A 17,819-nucleotide genomic window follows, 5' to 3' on the forward strand; every position below is an offset into this window, starting at 1 on the left:
ATTAATAGTATTTTAGACGTTTGTTGGAGTATTATTTAATCTTTCAGAAGTTATATAGTCTCACTTCAAGGCTTCTTCAGTAAAGGGCAGACAGACACAGAGGAACATACATTTACCATCAGAGTGATGTTTCTGTCCACCTCACAGATTCAAAGACACATTCTGGTGTTTTTTAAACCCCTCTGGTTCGTGGTCACGTTGCACTTGTCACCTTTGTTATAGAGGAGGAGGGAACAATTTGTAGTGTTGTAAGAATTTTAATGTGCTTTCTGTATCTGGTTGTTTTTTTACTGTGTAGCATTTTGTTCTGCCTCCTCACCAACGATAGCTACGACTGAGGGAATATGTTTTTAAGTTGACTGTCGATACATCCGTCCATCTGTCCCTCCGTCTGTCTTATGTTCACTGGGCCTCACAGATGAACAGATTGGATTTTAGTGGTCAAAGGTCAAAGGTCACTGTAACCTCACATCTGTCCTATTGGCCAAACATGTGAACACATGAAAGGATTTCTTCAAAGCCTTGAGTTGATATTTTGTGTGCGTCTGGAAAGATTTAAACTACACCTTGACTGGCCGATGGAGGCATACATCTGTGGGGCAGTAGTTCTTGCGTCTAAATGCTCTGCCATTGTTGTTATATGGGTGAAGATGCTTTCTTGTTTTCTGTGTATTTTTTCTTGGTAAATGTTTTTTCCTATGTTGCAGTGCATGGAGCTGTTAGGGCCACCATTAATGTTGGAATACTTAATATTTGTTTAAAAGGGGTTTGTATGATCCCATCAGCTGCACTGGAGCACCTTACAACTGATATTGTGCTGTTATGTTTTGGTATACGCTGTGGTTCAGCCAAACAACATTGGTTCATCAAAAGAACACTACTTGCCCCAAATAGAAAACCGAGTTACTATACCCTTCAACCAAACTGATAAATAAGAATAATAAGAAATTAACTTAACAAGGAAACAAACAAATTGTTCCCCTCTGCCTCTACACATGCTGCCTTTTATAGTCACAAACCTGTAAAAGTACAAATGGAAAATACTGAAAACATTACTCACATACAAGTACATAACTCAGCAACAACAACATCTTTGTACGGCTTTAACGACATATTCTATCTCTGCTCTGTGACTCTCATTAACCATGTCCTGACTCATTTTTCCTTCAATGGGAAATGGCTCTCCACTCAGGGGCTATTCTGCAGCTGCAGAAGGTGAGGTAAAAATAAACAACCAAAAAACATGGTGAACCCCTGAATTTTTTAGTTGCAGGTTTTAATTGTTTCCGGGACACCTTGCCGCCTGCTCTAAACTCCCTCCATATTCATCCACATGCTCGGGTTGGTTTCGGTGTGTGAGGCAGCAGGAAGCTTTCCGTTTTCTTTGAGTGCTATGAGGTTGTAACAAACAAGACGTCCAGCACATTAAACTTGTATCTGTTGTAAAGGCTTTTGCTTCCTGTGTGGAAAGCTGAATGCTCAGTCTCGGCCTTTTCTTCCAGTGGATGTTGGCGAGGTGAAGCTGCAGATTCATTAGCTGTAGTTCCACTCCTGCGATAACAGACTTAGACTTTATTAATCCATATTATTAATCCATAATATTGATAATAATAATAATAATACTCTCATCCATTTTTCAAATGTTCCAAGTCTGACATTAAAAGACCCTACTGTTTGCAGCAAAGGTTTTCCTTCTCAGTAGGCAGCAGCGCAGTGAGCACAGGAACACCGCTAGCTTCCCAACGTATGTTGTCTTTCTGGACGACATGCTGTCTTTTTGGATCCACCTTCATCCTCCGTGTCTCGCCTTCATTTTTGATTTGGCTCCTCATCAGTGAATTCTGGTTCCAATGACTGACTCTGAATATCAAACTGAAAAGACACATGACCATCCTCATACTGCTCCACAAAGTAATCCACCATGACATGTTGCTGTTGGGTTTCCAAGAAGTCAGTCTCATACATGTAAGCAATATGCAGCATGATGAGGTCAGCTGACAAGTGCCCCCCAGATGGAGATCCTTGTGCACCAGTTCTGGTATGCTAATGTCTGTGTTTAGACTTGAACAAAAACTCAACTCTTTCTTTTATACTTTTTTTCAATTTCATTTATTCCTGAGATCCCGGAGGTTTTTGATTTTCATATTACCTACTTGGACACTTTTTGATATGTGGAATTGTCAATTTGTTGTAGTATTGGTTACTATATTGTGTTCTAATTAAACCTGTTGTTGTAAGCGTAATTCGGATGGATATTTCTTGTCTGTGCAGCAGTCAGATGAGTGACCTATTAACCAGTCTCCTCTTTGAACCTGGATTAGATTTGATAATTCCCCTCTTTTCTGTCTATTCTGCACTGTCTCTAAAGCAACAGCTGCAGGGGGGTTACATACAAATCGGTTGTTGTTTTTTTGCTGGCCTCTAAAGGCCCTGATGGCAGGTGTTTCTCCTTCGTCTGGCGGTGGGGATGCTTTGACCGAGCGAAGTATGAATGGTTGAGGTCACAGGTACAATTAGTTCATCCAAAGAAGAGTTTTTACACCTGATGGCTCCATAGAGGTTGAAATGAAACAGATATTCATTTCTTTATGTTTTTGCTGATGTTTTTTTATCCATGTTTTATAAACAAGTAATTTGCATTCTAAGGTGTGTCCGTGTTCCTTCTGACTGCTAGTGGTTTTCCTATGTTTTCAACAACCACCAGGGCATAACCCAAACTTAATTAATTTCTACATACTACTAGAAGTGAATACTCATACTCGACATGTTGAATCCAGAGAGCGACTCATTGGATCGTTTCATGTCGCTGTATTGTTTCATACAAAGTAAATACCTGTGAGGATGGAATTCATGGAGCACACCTTTTACAAAAGCATGTTGGTTGTCAGAGAGATAAACTGCTTTTGAAAATTAATAGTTATACTGAAATCAAGGGATATTCGTAATTATATTAAAAAGTAAGATACATTACTTGATTTAATAGATATTAGAAATGAACTGGCCATCCACAAATAGGATTGAAATGTAAAGATAATAAATGATCATCTCTTTTCTTCGGTGTTCATCAGTATCTGATGAGAGAGTGGCGTGTCTCCCTCTGTTTTCCTCTTCCCTCTGCTTTTCTCAGATTACATCATCACTGATGATTCCCCTCCTCCACACTCTCTCTCTTTTCCTCTGTGCCAAGCTTTTAAACCCTCCTCCGCTGACCTGTCACTGTGGTTGTGTGTGTGTGTGTGTGTGTGTGTGTGTGTGTGTGTGTGTGTGTGTGTGTGTGTGTGTGTGTGTGTGTGTGTCTTCCAAATCTCTGATGCCCTATAACACTGAATACTTGGAACACAACTCTCCCAAACAGCATACACTCACACAGTGTACAGTACATGTAGAGTGCTGACACACAGCAGGCTGATCTGGTGCTCGCAGGAGCTGCTCAAATCGTTCTGTTTGATTTGGACTGTGAGTTTTGTGGATATCGACGGCAAAGCCATACAAACAGACAGCGATACATAACTACTCAACAAGTAAATGTATGAACAAGCAGACGTAATCTGAATGTTGAATATTTTGTTTCAGCAGGATTACCCAGCAACAGCATCAAAATAGTCCCAATGTTAGTATCACTTTTTTAAAATAATGAATTATGTTTGTGTGAATGATCACTAATGTTCATTGTTAACAATCCGTCTAAAATAAAAAAAGGCTCTGATGCCCATATCTCTCAGGCATTGTAAGACACGTTTACATCAAATATTAAACACATAACAGTTTCCTTTTCACAAGGAAGCAACTTCCAGCAGACTGCACACTGATCCAAGGTTCTCCTCCTGAGTGTCCGTGTATTCCTCAATGAAGATGACCATTTAAATGTTGTTTTTTAAACAACCATTTTACAATAAATTATATGTATTCTTTTAGTCACATTCTTTATGTCATTAAAAAAGATGAAAGTTTCCAGGACAAAGAACAACAAAAAAACACTTCATTTTCTGTTTCCCTTAAATCACAAAATGAACATATCTCTTTAATAGTTACATTTTTGGCATTTTTGCCTAATTTAGTTCTAGTAGAGATGAAGATGGAAGTGCAGGGAGAGAGCTGGTATCTCCAGATAGCAGTCGAATGGTGGACATTGTGATTTTGCCATGTGGGCCTTCACCATCAGGCCATCAGGGTGCCTACACTGGACGAATTTGACATCAAACGTAATTATCAGTAAAATAATCATAATTGACAACTCTGGATTTTTATGTTTATGGTTGACATGACGACAAGTAGTGTGAAATTTGTTGCTGGTAATGACAAACCCAAAAAGACTTATCACCATTCCTCTTAGCTCTCTAAAGCATTTTACCACCTTTCAGCTCATCGTTTACAGCTTGCAACTGGACCGTTTGTCCACTCATTGCCTGATTTCTTGGAGCACACACAGACTGCTGGTCCTAATGCTGGGATCAGAATGTAATTAGCCATATTTATGGTGAGCTACAGGCTGACCAGAACCTGGCTAGCTGGTGATTTTCTATATTTTTACAATTGTCAAAGTGGGATCATGTGACCAAGGTACCGCAACAGAGGCAATAAAGGACATTTTCTTGCCGCATTAGTCACAGATTTCCTTGCGGGACAACGAGGTTCGAATCCAGGAGGTGACAAAGTTTTTCTTGAGTTGTTTTTTGTTTTCCAACCCCAAGCTTACAGGGAGGCTGTGGCTCAGTCAGTAGAGTGGGTTGAACACTAATCAGAAAGTTGGTGGTTCAATCCCCAGCTCCTCCTGTTCACATGCCCAAGTGTCCTTGAGCAAGACACTGAACCCTAAGTTGCTCCCGATGGTGAACCATCGGTGTGTGACTGCTCTCCTGATGGCAGCACCCTGCATGGTGAGCTGTCTCATTAGTGTGTGAATGGAAAAACATGTTAAAGCACTTTGAGACCAAAAGGTGATGAAGTGCTATACAAGTACAGAACATTTACCTTGTTCTTTCTCCTAACCCCAGTGACATGCCTCTATACATGCAGTAGGTTTAATTTTCAGTCACAGCAGGAAAATGTGTAACTGTTACCCCTAGATAAGCCAAACCATGGCTATTTCATGTTCTGTTGTAGTGGACTGGCATGTCTATTTACATTTTTTTGTGGTGGACCAACGTGTCTATTTCACGCTTTTCTGTAGTGGACCAGCGTATCTATTTCATGTTTTGCTGTGATATCGCGTTGCACTGGAGCACCACGTGGATTAAGCTGCTACTTGTTGTTGTTTCTATCGTCCCCCACAACAAATGAACAACTTCCTCCCATTTGAGTCGTGTGTAATACAAACTACAGTACCTGTGTTTTAGAAATTGAAAATATCGACACATGGAATAAAATATCAGCTTTTGTCTTTTCATAGGATTTTTCAACTGTAAGAAAAACAAGAATATGTGAGGTGAACCAAACAAACAGCTGCCAGAAGAGAAGTGACACATTCTTGAAGTGGTTCAGTCATCCTCACTTTCTTCAAGGCTTAGCTTGCTACAGTTAAGGACTCTGCATAGAATCCATATCAGTGCCAGGTTTGCAATGATGTAGCCCAGTAGTGATGCCTGTAGGTGTCACCTAGTGACCTCATGTCTATGTTTTGGTCCTGACTCAGACTAGTACGCAAAAATATTTGAAACTCTTCAGAATATTTACAACTTGATCATCGATCTGAACCCATTCACAGTAATGTTTGGCATTATTCCACTCCAGGCAAGTTTTTCCTGACCTTTGGTTCTTGCTTTCACAACTTTTCTGGCCCGACATTTCATCCTTTTAAAATTCAAACATGTTTCACCCCCCACTCATGGAAGATGGAATAAAGAGGTTCTACAGTGTATTCAGTGTTTCCTCCTACTATTGTCTTGACGACACTCGTTACATGACTAAAATAAGCACAATCAAAATATCAAGATTTGTGAAACCCACCCGACCTGTGTGAACCCAAAGTAGCAAGGATGCTAACATTAGCAGTCCAAACCAGAGCAGCATCGCCTGACAAGCACAACAAGACAGGCTTTGATTCAACTTTGTTGTCAGAAAAGAAATACGCCTGGTTTTACAAAATTGATATTGGTAACGGTCCTGGATGAGCCATGGCCACTACTAGTTTGGCTGGTGGGTTGGTGGGGGGGGGGGGGGTACAGCCAGCTGTACATTTTGTTTTGCATGTGTATAAATCCATGCAATAAATGCAATAAAGAGATTTTGAAAAATAAAATCCAGTGTTTCTCCAAGGCAGACCGCCTTAGGAGCGCGTGATGGGTCGTCTTTAGCCCCAGACGTCATAAGACAAATTAACACGACTTTCAGTGACAGAAAAATGTATGAGCGACTCTCACAGTGAGCGGGAATGAAACGGGTGCACAGGAAATAAGTGAAGAAATAGTAGTTACTGGACGTAACTGCAGTTCTATGATTACGTTCGTATTTTGTTCCTTTCATGGGGGTGGGAGATCTCGTTGGTGGGGTAAGACAACGGAAGGGGAAACACTGAAATCGAACTGAATAATCGTACCTGCTTTGTCTTTTACCATAAGACATGAGTCTTCTCATCTCTCTTGTCCTCATTTAACCCCTGACCCCTGACCTTTACCAGTACCTTAGACATTTTTGGACAGACTATGAAAACTACTGGGTCAGACAAGGTCAGCGTTGATATTGGAAAAGGTCACAATGAGGTAACAAACACAAACACACACACACACACACACACACACACACACACACACACACACACACACACACACACACACACACACACACACACACACACACACACACACACACACACACACACACACACACACACACACACACACAGAGAGATATATACAGTATGAGGTTTATCAGGCTGACTGTAGACACTTGTGGTTTTGGCATGCCTCAATGGGATTAAAGATGTTCCCGGTGTGTTTACTTTCCCAATATTTTGTTCTCTCACTCTAAATCTATATTCTCTTCTCTCCTATGCCAGAGTGGGATTAATTACGGCCGTGGAATCATTCTGTGAGCCAGCTTTATCTACCTTTGGATTACAAACAAACCTCTCTGTCTCTCGGCTGCTCTGTGTATCAGGAAGGTCATATTTAATGTCTCCACTGGCTCACTACTGTTGAATACGCTTTAGTGTAGGACAGCGTGCATTCAACTCTGTGCTCCCTTCAGTGGAGTCCTGATATTCACTGACCATGCACTAATGTACTTGTGTCTGTGTGTCTCTGTATGTCTCTCTGTGTGTGTGTGTGTGTGTGTGTGTGTGTGTGTGTGTGTGTGTGTGTGTTTCTTTTAAGGTTCTTTTTCTGCTTGTGCACACATTTGTGATCTTTATGAGTGTGTGTGTATGAATGTGTAGTGAAAAGAAGACATGGTAATTTATGTGGGTCTATTTCTGTGTGTGTGGGAGGAGGGCAGATGCTGCCTAAGAGGGTGCTTTTCTCAAGCAAGGGAAGCCATTCTGCTGCGAAGGCTAACACACACACACACACACACACACACACACACACACACACACACACACACACACACACACACACACACACACACACACACACACACACACACACACACAGTGTAGACAGACAGCACACAGGCAAACATTTTGAAAAACCTTACATGTGTATTACACAATACACAGTTTGTTCATACATGAACCACCGATCTTTTACAATATATTTTTAGATCCTTGTGTGACAGCCCGTCATCGTATCCCTTTAATAATATTTGAGCTCTCTGTGTTTTTTTCTCCCTCTGCTCTCTGTTGACACGCTGCTATAATGACGTCCATTTCTCCTTCGCAGTATCACAACACTTCCAGCAGCGCTGTTTCACAGTAAAAGCCTTCACAATACTCTTTACTTCACGCCTCTGTTCAAAATGTTCTAAAACCCTGTGTAGGAGCAGAAATCCAGGATGCTGGTGGTGTTGCAGCACCTGAACGCTGGCCAAGAGATGGCCAGCAGAGCGTAGCCAAACATCTCTCAAAGAGTGGACTCATGGACCGTTTCTCTGTTATAGATTTTACACTTTGTTAACTATTCAAAAATCCAAAATCTTTGAATATGCAAATTAGTTGGCCACAAGATGTTTACTTCATTGAGGCATCAATACCACACTCGGTCACAGAGATTCAGTGACAACAGAGAAACGTTCCTCCTTCAGTACATGGATTTGCACTGAAGTGAACATTACAGTTGAAGTTAAAATAAGAGTCATATTTGAATGCCTCCTCACTGGCGACAGATGTGGCCGGAGGTTTTCAGATTTTCCATCATATTCTTGTGAACATGACATCTCAGGATTTCTACATATTTGGCACAATTTTTTTATTTCAACTGAATAATGAACTGATTAGGCTTTGGTGGTCTAAGGTCAAAGTAACTGTGACCTCACAAAACTGAATTAATATTCTAATTATGATGAATTACCCAAAAATGTCTTAAGGATAAAATTCTGGAGAAATTAGTTCTTATGTCTAAAATGTTGAAGGTGAGAATAAATACAATGAAAGGTGTTCTTTAACGTCATTATTGGCACAACAGTGATGTGGTCAGGACAGAGGCACTTGTGATTATACAACAAGTTACCAACTAAATTAAATATGTAATCAAAATGTATTCATATTGACCGATTTCACCAAATGGGTTACATTTAGTAGAACTTTAACAAGTAAAACCTACATTATATTACATATTATATGAAATTCAATTACAATTATATATTGTAATTGAGAAGGCGGAGTGATATTTCTAGTGATGAGCAGTATGTGCTGCTATGATGATTTGAGCACGTTGACCAATCAGATCTCTGGGTCAGCGCTACTTGTTGTATAATCTTGATTATCCGAGGTTTGATGTTGAGTTTAAAGAACATGAAGATGCTATACTGAAGGTACGTTTACATGCAGCATCATTTCTGATCACCACTGAGGGAGAGGATGGATGATGGCTTCCTGTCAGCACACCGACTGATAACCGGGCTGCAGGCCGGTCACCGAAAATCACTGCTGCTGTTTATGTAGTTGTCAGATTATCTGACTGTTTTTGTCCTTTTGGACAAATTCTGTTCAAGTTATTTTAATGCTTAAACCAAAACCAAAATAGAACCATGAATCATGAATCCTTTTTTTCACTAATTTTTTGGGGGGGAATTTTTGAAAGCCACTGAAAATTAGATATTCAAAAACATTGATTTAATTTGCAGCCTTTCTGTCGTGGCAAATAAAGTGCAGATTAGGGCAGTCCTTAATATGTTTAACAATCTTCTCAAGTGACACACAGACATACATGCTTCAGATATGTAATGACTACATGTGGATGACAGCTACCATCAGTCCCTCCGTGTGTCAGCGCCTCGTCCGTCGATCCCATCGCTTTCTATCATCTTCTCTCTCCCTCCATAGAAGGCTGGAATGCAAACTGCTGCTGACACACACCAGACCTCTTCATGCAAGGAAGACTTTGTGTGTCAGCTTTTATCAATGTCACAGAGGCATGAGTCAAGTTAATGATAGCTGTCGAAGACCCCTCAGCTACCTTCCAGTTACTGGAGTGTGCATGTGTGTGGGTGTGGGCAGGAGCGATTCTATGTGCCAGACATTATAAGTGTCATTAAGGCATTACACCAGTTTCCAACAAACCTTACATCGCTCCCTCTCTGTGGCTTTGTGTGTGTGTGTGTGTGTGTGTGTGTGTGTGTGTGTGTGTGTGTGTGTGTGTGTGTGTGTGTGTGTGTGTGTGTGTGTGTGTGTGTGTGTGTGTGTGTGTGTGTGTGTGTGTGTGTGTGTGTGAGAGAGTGAGAGATGGTATTCCCTGAGCCCACACATCTCGATAATTAAGCAGAACCACGGCGACTGATTATTTCCTGAGGGAGCTTGTGACAACGACGATGTTCCCCAACAGAAACGGAATCACATTTAGTTATTTTCAGTTTTATCTATGAAGATGTATTCTGCGTAAGTGAGACAGTAGCCATGCAGTAGCCTGCCCATCCCTGCTCTTCAGCAGTATCATCAAGCTGCAGCCAGAGAAACACTGCAGCAAACAATTCACCAGGATTGTTCCCCTGGGGGAGACGTTCCACTCTGCGGCCATTTTCCAGCCACACGGAGTCAGTCTGCACCTCTGGTGGTAGAAAGTCTTCAAAAATGATGAAACAGGAAAGGAAGCCCTCATTCATTGTTATCTATGTTGATTTATTAGAGAACCTTTGTAACTTCTCCCAGGTCCCACTTTAATGACAGTATGAGGCATCACCTACTTTATGGAGTCATGGTTGTCAACTTCCGCCCTTACATCGTGGTCCTCGTGGTTTGTGTTCACCACAGATCTCTCTTGGTGGTTCTTGAGGCCGGCACAGAACGGCAGACGTCCCTCCTATAGTCTGGTCCTCGCTCCCGACTAAACAACAGCTCTGAGCAGTGATGGTTTGATATCAGAGTGCCTGTGTTGGCCGCTGCGGGGTCCCTGTTGTAAACACCTGGTCCTGGCCTGCCACTTGAAACCTCAACCTCAAAGTTGTGGGGTGACTCTGCCCCTGTCACCCTCTGTGTGCCTCCAGGTGCCAGGTGTCATGATTTTCAAATATTTGAATCGTAGTTAAATCATAAAAAATTGGACACGCTACTTTTGTTCTTCCTTATTTCTATGTTTTTGTGGTTATAATGCCATTCTCCCATCTGAAGGTGGCTCTATTGAACCTAAAAGTTGGCTGCCAGCTGCCATTAAACAACAACCGTTTAGTCGATTAATAATCAAATAATTCAGAGTGGAGTCCGAATACTAATTTTGCTTGAAATGCCCATCCCTTCCAGGTACCCGACCTTTCTCCCTCGTCTGAAGTTGTCCGTCAGTATTTTCACACAAAACAAAAGTAACAAATAATAACCCCACTTATTACTTTTGGTAAATGTAATTAAAGTTTTTGACTTGGAAAAGTGACCCCCTAGTTACATTACTAGTTACCACCAAAAGTAATGGAAGGAGAGTAACGTGTTACTTACGCTCAACACTGCACGTCGTTACATCCGTGAAAAATATCAACAAACCCTCAAACTAATAAAGTAACTGAAAGGGACCCTGTGGAGCTTTTCACTGCCTGCTTCAAGAAAACCTCCCTCAGAAGCTTTTACACCCCTGAAAGTCTTGTTTTTCTAACCTCCATTTGGTTTAACTACTCACTGTGCTGCAGTAATGTACAAGTGTACCACAGGATCCTGTGACATTACTGTCTGATGTGGTTACAGGTTCATCATAGCTCACCTCTGAGCACACCTGTTAGTGATGCTGGCTGTGGTCAGATGGAAACAGACTTCAAACTTTCAACCAAACCAAATGAGTTATTTGTAGTAGTTATCTTTTTTAACATTTGTACATTTCTTGATTGTTTTTTGCTTCTACGGATTCCTTGCTTTGATGAAAAATAAAACCGGATAATGAAGTGTAACAAAACTGCTATGCAATCTGATTATCAGAATGGATATGAGGTGTTTGTCCTGCAGACTCCACCCTTTTGCCCAACGCATGCCTACTTATATATAAGGTGAATAAGATGCTGTTTGTACAGGCCTCACTATGGCTGAGTTCGAAATCACTCAATTATCAGACACAGGCTTTGAGTAGTTTTTTAGAGTGAGTAAACTGGGATTTCTGTCATTTACTAATCCTTGTTATTTGCATTAGTATAATATGACTGTTGACTCAGTGTTGCATTGTGTGTACAGACTGTATGTCACCAACAATACAACATTCCATCGTGTGATTTTTAGATTCAAAGTTCAGACAATCAAATAAAATGACGGAGCGTGATACGGTGAACTGTTACGACCTTGGTCAGACTGAACCGTCTTAATGAAATTCATCTGGGCCTCTTGAAACACGTGGTGAACACACCCATCTTTCTAGGTTTTAAACACGCCTGCCAAAATTCTATGATTATCATCACTCGTCACTCGACATGGCAACGTTAGTGGTGAAAGGTAAAGATATACTTGCTCAGCGAAAAAATAAGTCACTTCCTGGTTAATTCAGGTCATACTAGTTACAGCAGGGTGTTGTGCTGTTAAACATCACTAATGACTGTATAGACAGACAACGACAAACGGTAACAGCCCTCACACACGGTGGGTACTTTTTGCTGTTAGTTTGCTGTCTGTTTTAAATGTTATCTGCTAAAAACAACATGTAGAAATGTATTATACAAATAATAATTACCTTCTGAACTCCATTTTGTCCCTGTGATGGTCTACGTGGGTAATGACGAGGTTGTTTGTCACTTTTCTGTATTCAGACAGCAGATATGGAGCAGATTTCCTTGTTGCCTTTCTGTTGTTCTGTTGTGAACACTCTCAACTTAGTCGGAGGTTACCGAATCAGAACTTTCCCACTTCCCAGCTGCCTGAACGCACCATTTGTACACACAGAAATGCACTGGGATCTGAGTGCAGTTAGACCAGCCAGACTACATGTGGAGGTGATCAGATCTCAACAGGTATAAATTCAAATCTGAGACAAAATTGTGAGGAAGTCCCACACCGGCCACGCAACTCCAACTCTTCCTGACAACTCAAGCAGCCTATATAAAGCTCCAGGTGATACCAGTCATAATGGCTCGTGCAGCAGCATTGCATCTTCGATTTAAGACACGCCATGTTTGTCCGCTAGCCCGCTGAACTAATCTGCACATTGAGATTAGGTCAAATAGGAAAGAACTGAGATAATGAGAATGCATTTTTATAACAGGTATAAATACAAAGACCTATTGATTGGATGTCACACCGTGTGTTAAAAGCCGGTATAAATAAGGAAATTATGTCCAATAATTAAAAAAAGTCTGTTATTAATATGAAATCAACTTTTGAATTTGAAATGTAGAAAAACACACACTAGACTGTCAAAAGATGTTCAACGACAAGCAAAAAGTAAACACACACACACACACACACACACACACACACACACACACACACACACACACACACACACACACACACACACACACACACACACACACACACACACACACACACACACACACACACACACACACACACACACACACACAAATAGAAATACATTTATAGCAGATAGATCTCCTGTCTGATATAATGCTCTCCACTGCAGTAACTATTACTACAGTCATTTTTTTTTAAATTGATTTAAAGAAAGCTAGTTTAAATTGAGGCCATCAATAACATCTTATTTTGACAAGAATCCACAAAAGGCTGTCATATGTTTGCCTTGTCTCTCAGACACACACACACTGCTCATCTTCGCATGGCATGGGAGCACCGCAGTGAGTGGGCGAGCGAGGCTGTCCTCTGGTGAGAAAGGGAGAGAAGAGTGAGTGAGTGGGAGCGAGTGAGAGAGAGAGAGAGAGGAACACGAGGGGGTTGACTCAGATCGAGAAGAGTTTGATGTAAAAAGCAGATCTGAGCCTGTGTGTGTATTTTGGCAGATGCACGCATGTGAGTGTGTGTCTGTGTTCTCCTAATGAGTGAGACTGATGGACGACAGTTCCCTCTGGGAGCATTCGAAGACACATTTCTGTCCTTTAGAGCTGCAGACTGAGAGGACAGGTGATACCGCTCTCCACATCTCTGCACTCTTCAGTAATTTCCCAAATCATCACCTGCCAGCTTGAATTTAACATGTGTTACACCCTTTTGTGTACTGCCTGTATAGAGTGAGAGAGCTGCCACTTCTGCAAAATGTGAAATCCTGCATGTTGAGGTTAATTTGAACACAAGGATAAAGGATAATTCTGGTGTATTTCGGGGAAGTGTTTTTCCCAATTATGTAATTACCGTCCCCTTCATTGTAGGGATCTAGGAAAACTAGAATCCCCAGCTAGAGATCCCCAATGCAGTCTTTACTTTCAGACTCAAAAACATATAAAATGATTCACGTAAAAATTCCCAAGATGTCTACAGGTAGAGATACGTAAAATAATGCAAAGTAAGCATGATTCACTAACACACAATAATCTTCTATGAATTATCTTTCAAACTACTCGAATTTCTTCCAGTCATTTGGATGCCTACTTGTGTGACGAGTTAACAGGGGACATAGGATGGACTACAGCTGCAACAAACAAACTTCCTTTTACACACCACTTTGCTACCTGTGCTGTTGAATCCAAAAAGCTTCTGCATGTTGATTATGGAAACGGCAGTTTGAATGAATAACTCATCAACATTTTGGCCCGACTAATTAATGATATCATCATGAAAATCACCCTTATGGTATTGGGACCAATGATGGGTACTGGTCACAGCAGGTGATTATCCTGTGCAGTGCATCATGGTTGATGACATTTTCGATGCATCACGACATCGTGATAAAAAGACCAGCCTGGCTGGGCAAACACCATTTAACACCATTTATCTCCATTAACACCATTTAACTCCATTAACTCAATTTAACACAATTTAACACCATTTAACACAATTTAACACCATTTAACTCAATTTGACTCAATTTAACACCATTTAACTATATTTGACTCCATTAACACCATTTAACTCCATTAACTCAATTTAACACAATTTAACACCATTTAACTAAATTTAACTAAATTTAACACCATTTAACGCAATTTAACACATTCAACTATATTTGACTCAATTTGACTATATTTAACTCCATTTAACTCCATTTACACCATTTAACTCCATTAACACTATTTAACACAATTTAACTCCATCTGACACCATTTAACCCCATTAACTCCATTTAACACAATTTAACTCCATTTAACAACTTCCCCAAAATGTTCTGAAACACAAACTTATAAGACCGTTGTTGTGGTAGTTGGTCCCTGGCAAGACTGTGAACTTTGATCAGTTTGGGATGTGTAATCTGTCATGTGGGATGGAGTTGTTCGGTTGTAGTGGAGATTGTTTATAAGTTATCACATAACCGGAATGCCCTTCCTACGTGATCCCTGGTTGACCTCTGAGTTCTGCTTCATGAGGATGTGTACTGTTTAGGTATTTAACATGTGGTCAGTGCTGACTTCTTGTGAACTGACTGATTAGTTTCTGGTGGTCCCTGTTGACTAATAATGTCTCTATCTCTGGGCTTCTCAACATTCATCCTTGCATTTCTTGATCTTCACTGTTTACGGACCTGCTCTGCCTTCACTTGCCCATCCTCTGCCTCAGTGATGAGAGGATTAAACTGTGTAGGAATGTCCTCACCTACTTCGCTTCCTTCTGCTCTCATAAGCCTTCACGTTGAAGCATGTACGGGGCTGTTCATGCCTGTCGTTATCATGTGATGTGGTTGGTCTGATCAAAAGTGGTCAGTGGTCAGTGGTACAGATGTGAACGCACCCAGGCGGCTTTGAGGATCCATCCCACTGGTCAGACCACATTCAGAGGTGGTCTGGGATATTTACTGTATGGTCACATTCTCTTAGCAGTGTGAACACAAATGCATCGTGGGCCACATTGAAGGATCACCTACTCAACTCACGTCCTCTAAATAAATAGGAGTATTGACAGCAGCTCTCTGTGCCACATTGTTTTTATCTGACCCGGTGCCTCCACGTTTTAGTTTTTAGGTTTTTTTCCTCCACTCAAACCTTTCTTTCATTCACCCTAAGATTTCTGTCTGCTTTTATTTTATTTTTTTTGTTACCAGAAAAATATATATCTCGTGATTCTGCTGAGCTCAGCTGAACTGTACAGAAAGCAGGAGATTTACTTGTAAACTTGTAGATGTAAAGCAGCTGTTTGGGGATTAAAATCACAGGCTGCATTCACCAAAGCCTATTGTGGGTTTAGTTTTTCTTTTCCTTTTTTAAACTGACCTCATCTGTAATTTACGCACATCCGAGTCACAGCTGTAGAAGAGCTGTCACCCCATTGCACAGTTCATTCATCCACTGCAGTGAAGAGCCTGAACCTCTCAAACCCACTGGAATAATGAAATCATCTGAGCCTGAACTGATATGATCGCAACGTACCTGACGGTTCAGGTCCTCAATCACAAAATCGTGTGTTTAGACATTTACAAATGTGAAATATGTCAGAAATTTCAAATAGATGGTGAATTAAAAGGCCTCAGTGAGTCAGGCCAGGAACACACTGCCTGCATGGTGTGTACATTACCTTTCACGCACTGCTCAGCTGTGGCTTGTTTGTGTGTGTGAATCAATGAGTTTCTCTTTGATAAAAGGCATCAGTGTTGAATTTTTGAGGTCCAACAAGTTTCGAGTTGTAACCAACAAGCAGTCATGCGAGTTTTGTTTACCCTCATTCATAGTGAGACACACAGACACACACAGACACACACCGACACACTCACACACACAGACACACACAGACACACACCAACACACACCGACACACAGACACACACACAGACACACTCACACACACAGACACACGCAGACACAGAGGCGAGAGAGAGGGAGAGATCAGCGAAGAAAACCCCGCCACTCACCTGGTGAAGTGTCTTCATGATATAATTCGAGCCTGTACTTGGTTTTTGCAAACTTTGTAAATTTTAGCTGGAAACCAGGTGCGACGTGTAAAAAATAGGCATCAGATCTATTTTATAAGTGACGCACCGCACACTTGAGACGTGGGTCTCAGCAGGCACTGTAGCTGCACTGATTCATTAATATGGAAGCCGAAACGAAATGACGCCACTCAGGCAGTGTGACAAAAGCTTGTTGCTTCAACTCCTGTATTTCTATTTGACTACTCTTTGCTTGTGTAATAATGTCATGCATGTGTACATTTCCATGTAGAGCCGAGAAGTGAAATCTGATCACAAGCAGTCACGCTAGACACACATGGAGACGCATCTTATTTCGAGGTGGGAACTACCGTACTTTGAACCATCCACTTGTGATCGGATTAACCAGAATGTATGTTGATATTAGATTTGAACAGCCTATCTTGTCAGAACAATTGTCCAGGAACCTCCCATACAGAGCAGACAAATCTTTAGAAATAGAAGATGCAGTAGGAAGTAGGAAGTAGTACATAAGATCCGGACAGACACTGATGAAGGTTTAGGTGGATGTGACCACAGACAACAGATCGTTTACTTTGTCCAACCATGCTTCATCGCACACAGATGATTACTTTGTGTGTCCGTTAGATAGTCATCCCTGACCTGTTGTTGTGCTGTGACAGACGTGTGCAGCTGATGTTGTGGTATACATCCAGTATATACGTTCAGCCCGACACACAGCTGCACGCTGATTAGATGTCGGTATCAGAAGAATTACCTGCTGAGATGTTTAAGCAGACAGACTTAATTGATTGTAACACTGAGATTCTGAATATGTTGTAGTGCTGTTACTGTCTGACAGACTGATAAGAAGCTTATGAAAGCCACATGGGGGCTGAGGACACACTGTACCTCAGTGTGCACAAGACAATTACTGAGTGAGTGAGTGAACCAAAATAAGAACAAAGATTATTTAATTGCTCGATGAAACAATAAAAAATAGTGTTGATTATTTAAGTGACTTGCCATCCTTTCAAATGTTTAGATTCTCGTGGCAATACAACAAAACTTTTTTTTCTGTCATACAGTAAGTAAGTAAACATGTTCCTGAATATGATCAGACATGTTATGCTACATTTTGGTCCCTCACACTTTTCATAATAGATAATGGATATCGGCTGATGCCCATAATGGATACTTCTGTCCATTAATAACGTTCAGTGCATGTGTTTGTGTTCTTCACTGCAAGATGTGAAGCTTTGTTCAAAAAAAGAAAAAAACCATCTTGTGGTAATCCAGGAATCATCCAGTATCAACATCTTTGTTTGGCTGTGGTGC

At 41.0% G+C, this 17,819-nt stretch overlaps 1 protein-coding gene across 1 annotated transcript in view; it reads left to right on the plus strand.

The window, feature by feature from the left end:
• ryr2a (ryanodine receptor 2a (cardiac)) overlaps nucleotides 1–17,819 on the plus strand; it is a 180,097-nt gene that overhangs the window by 39,499 nt on the left and 122,779 nt on the right. The gene's annotated exons all lie outside the window — the stretch shown is intronic.

This window comes from Brachyistius frenatus, unplaced genomic scaffold (genome assembly GCF_029030835.1).
Source record: "Brachyistius frenatus isolate BFR_SWC_R1_liver_20210118 unplaced genomic scaffold, ASM2903083v1 Contig_78, whole genome shotgun sequence".
Classification (NCBI taxonomy): domain Eukaryota; kingdom Metazoa; phylum Chordata; class Actinopteri; family Embiotocidae; genus Brachyistius; species Brachyistius frenatus.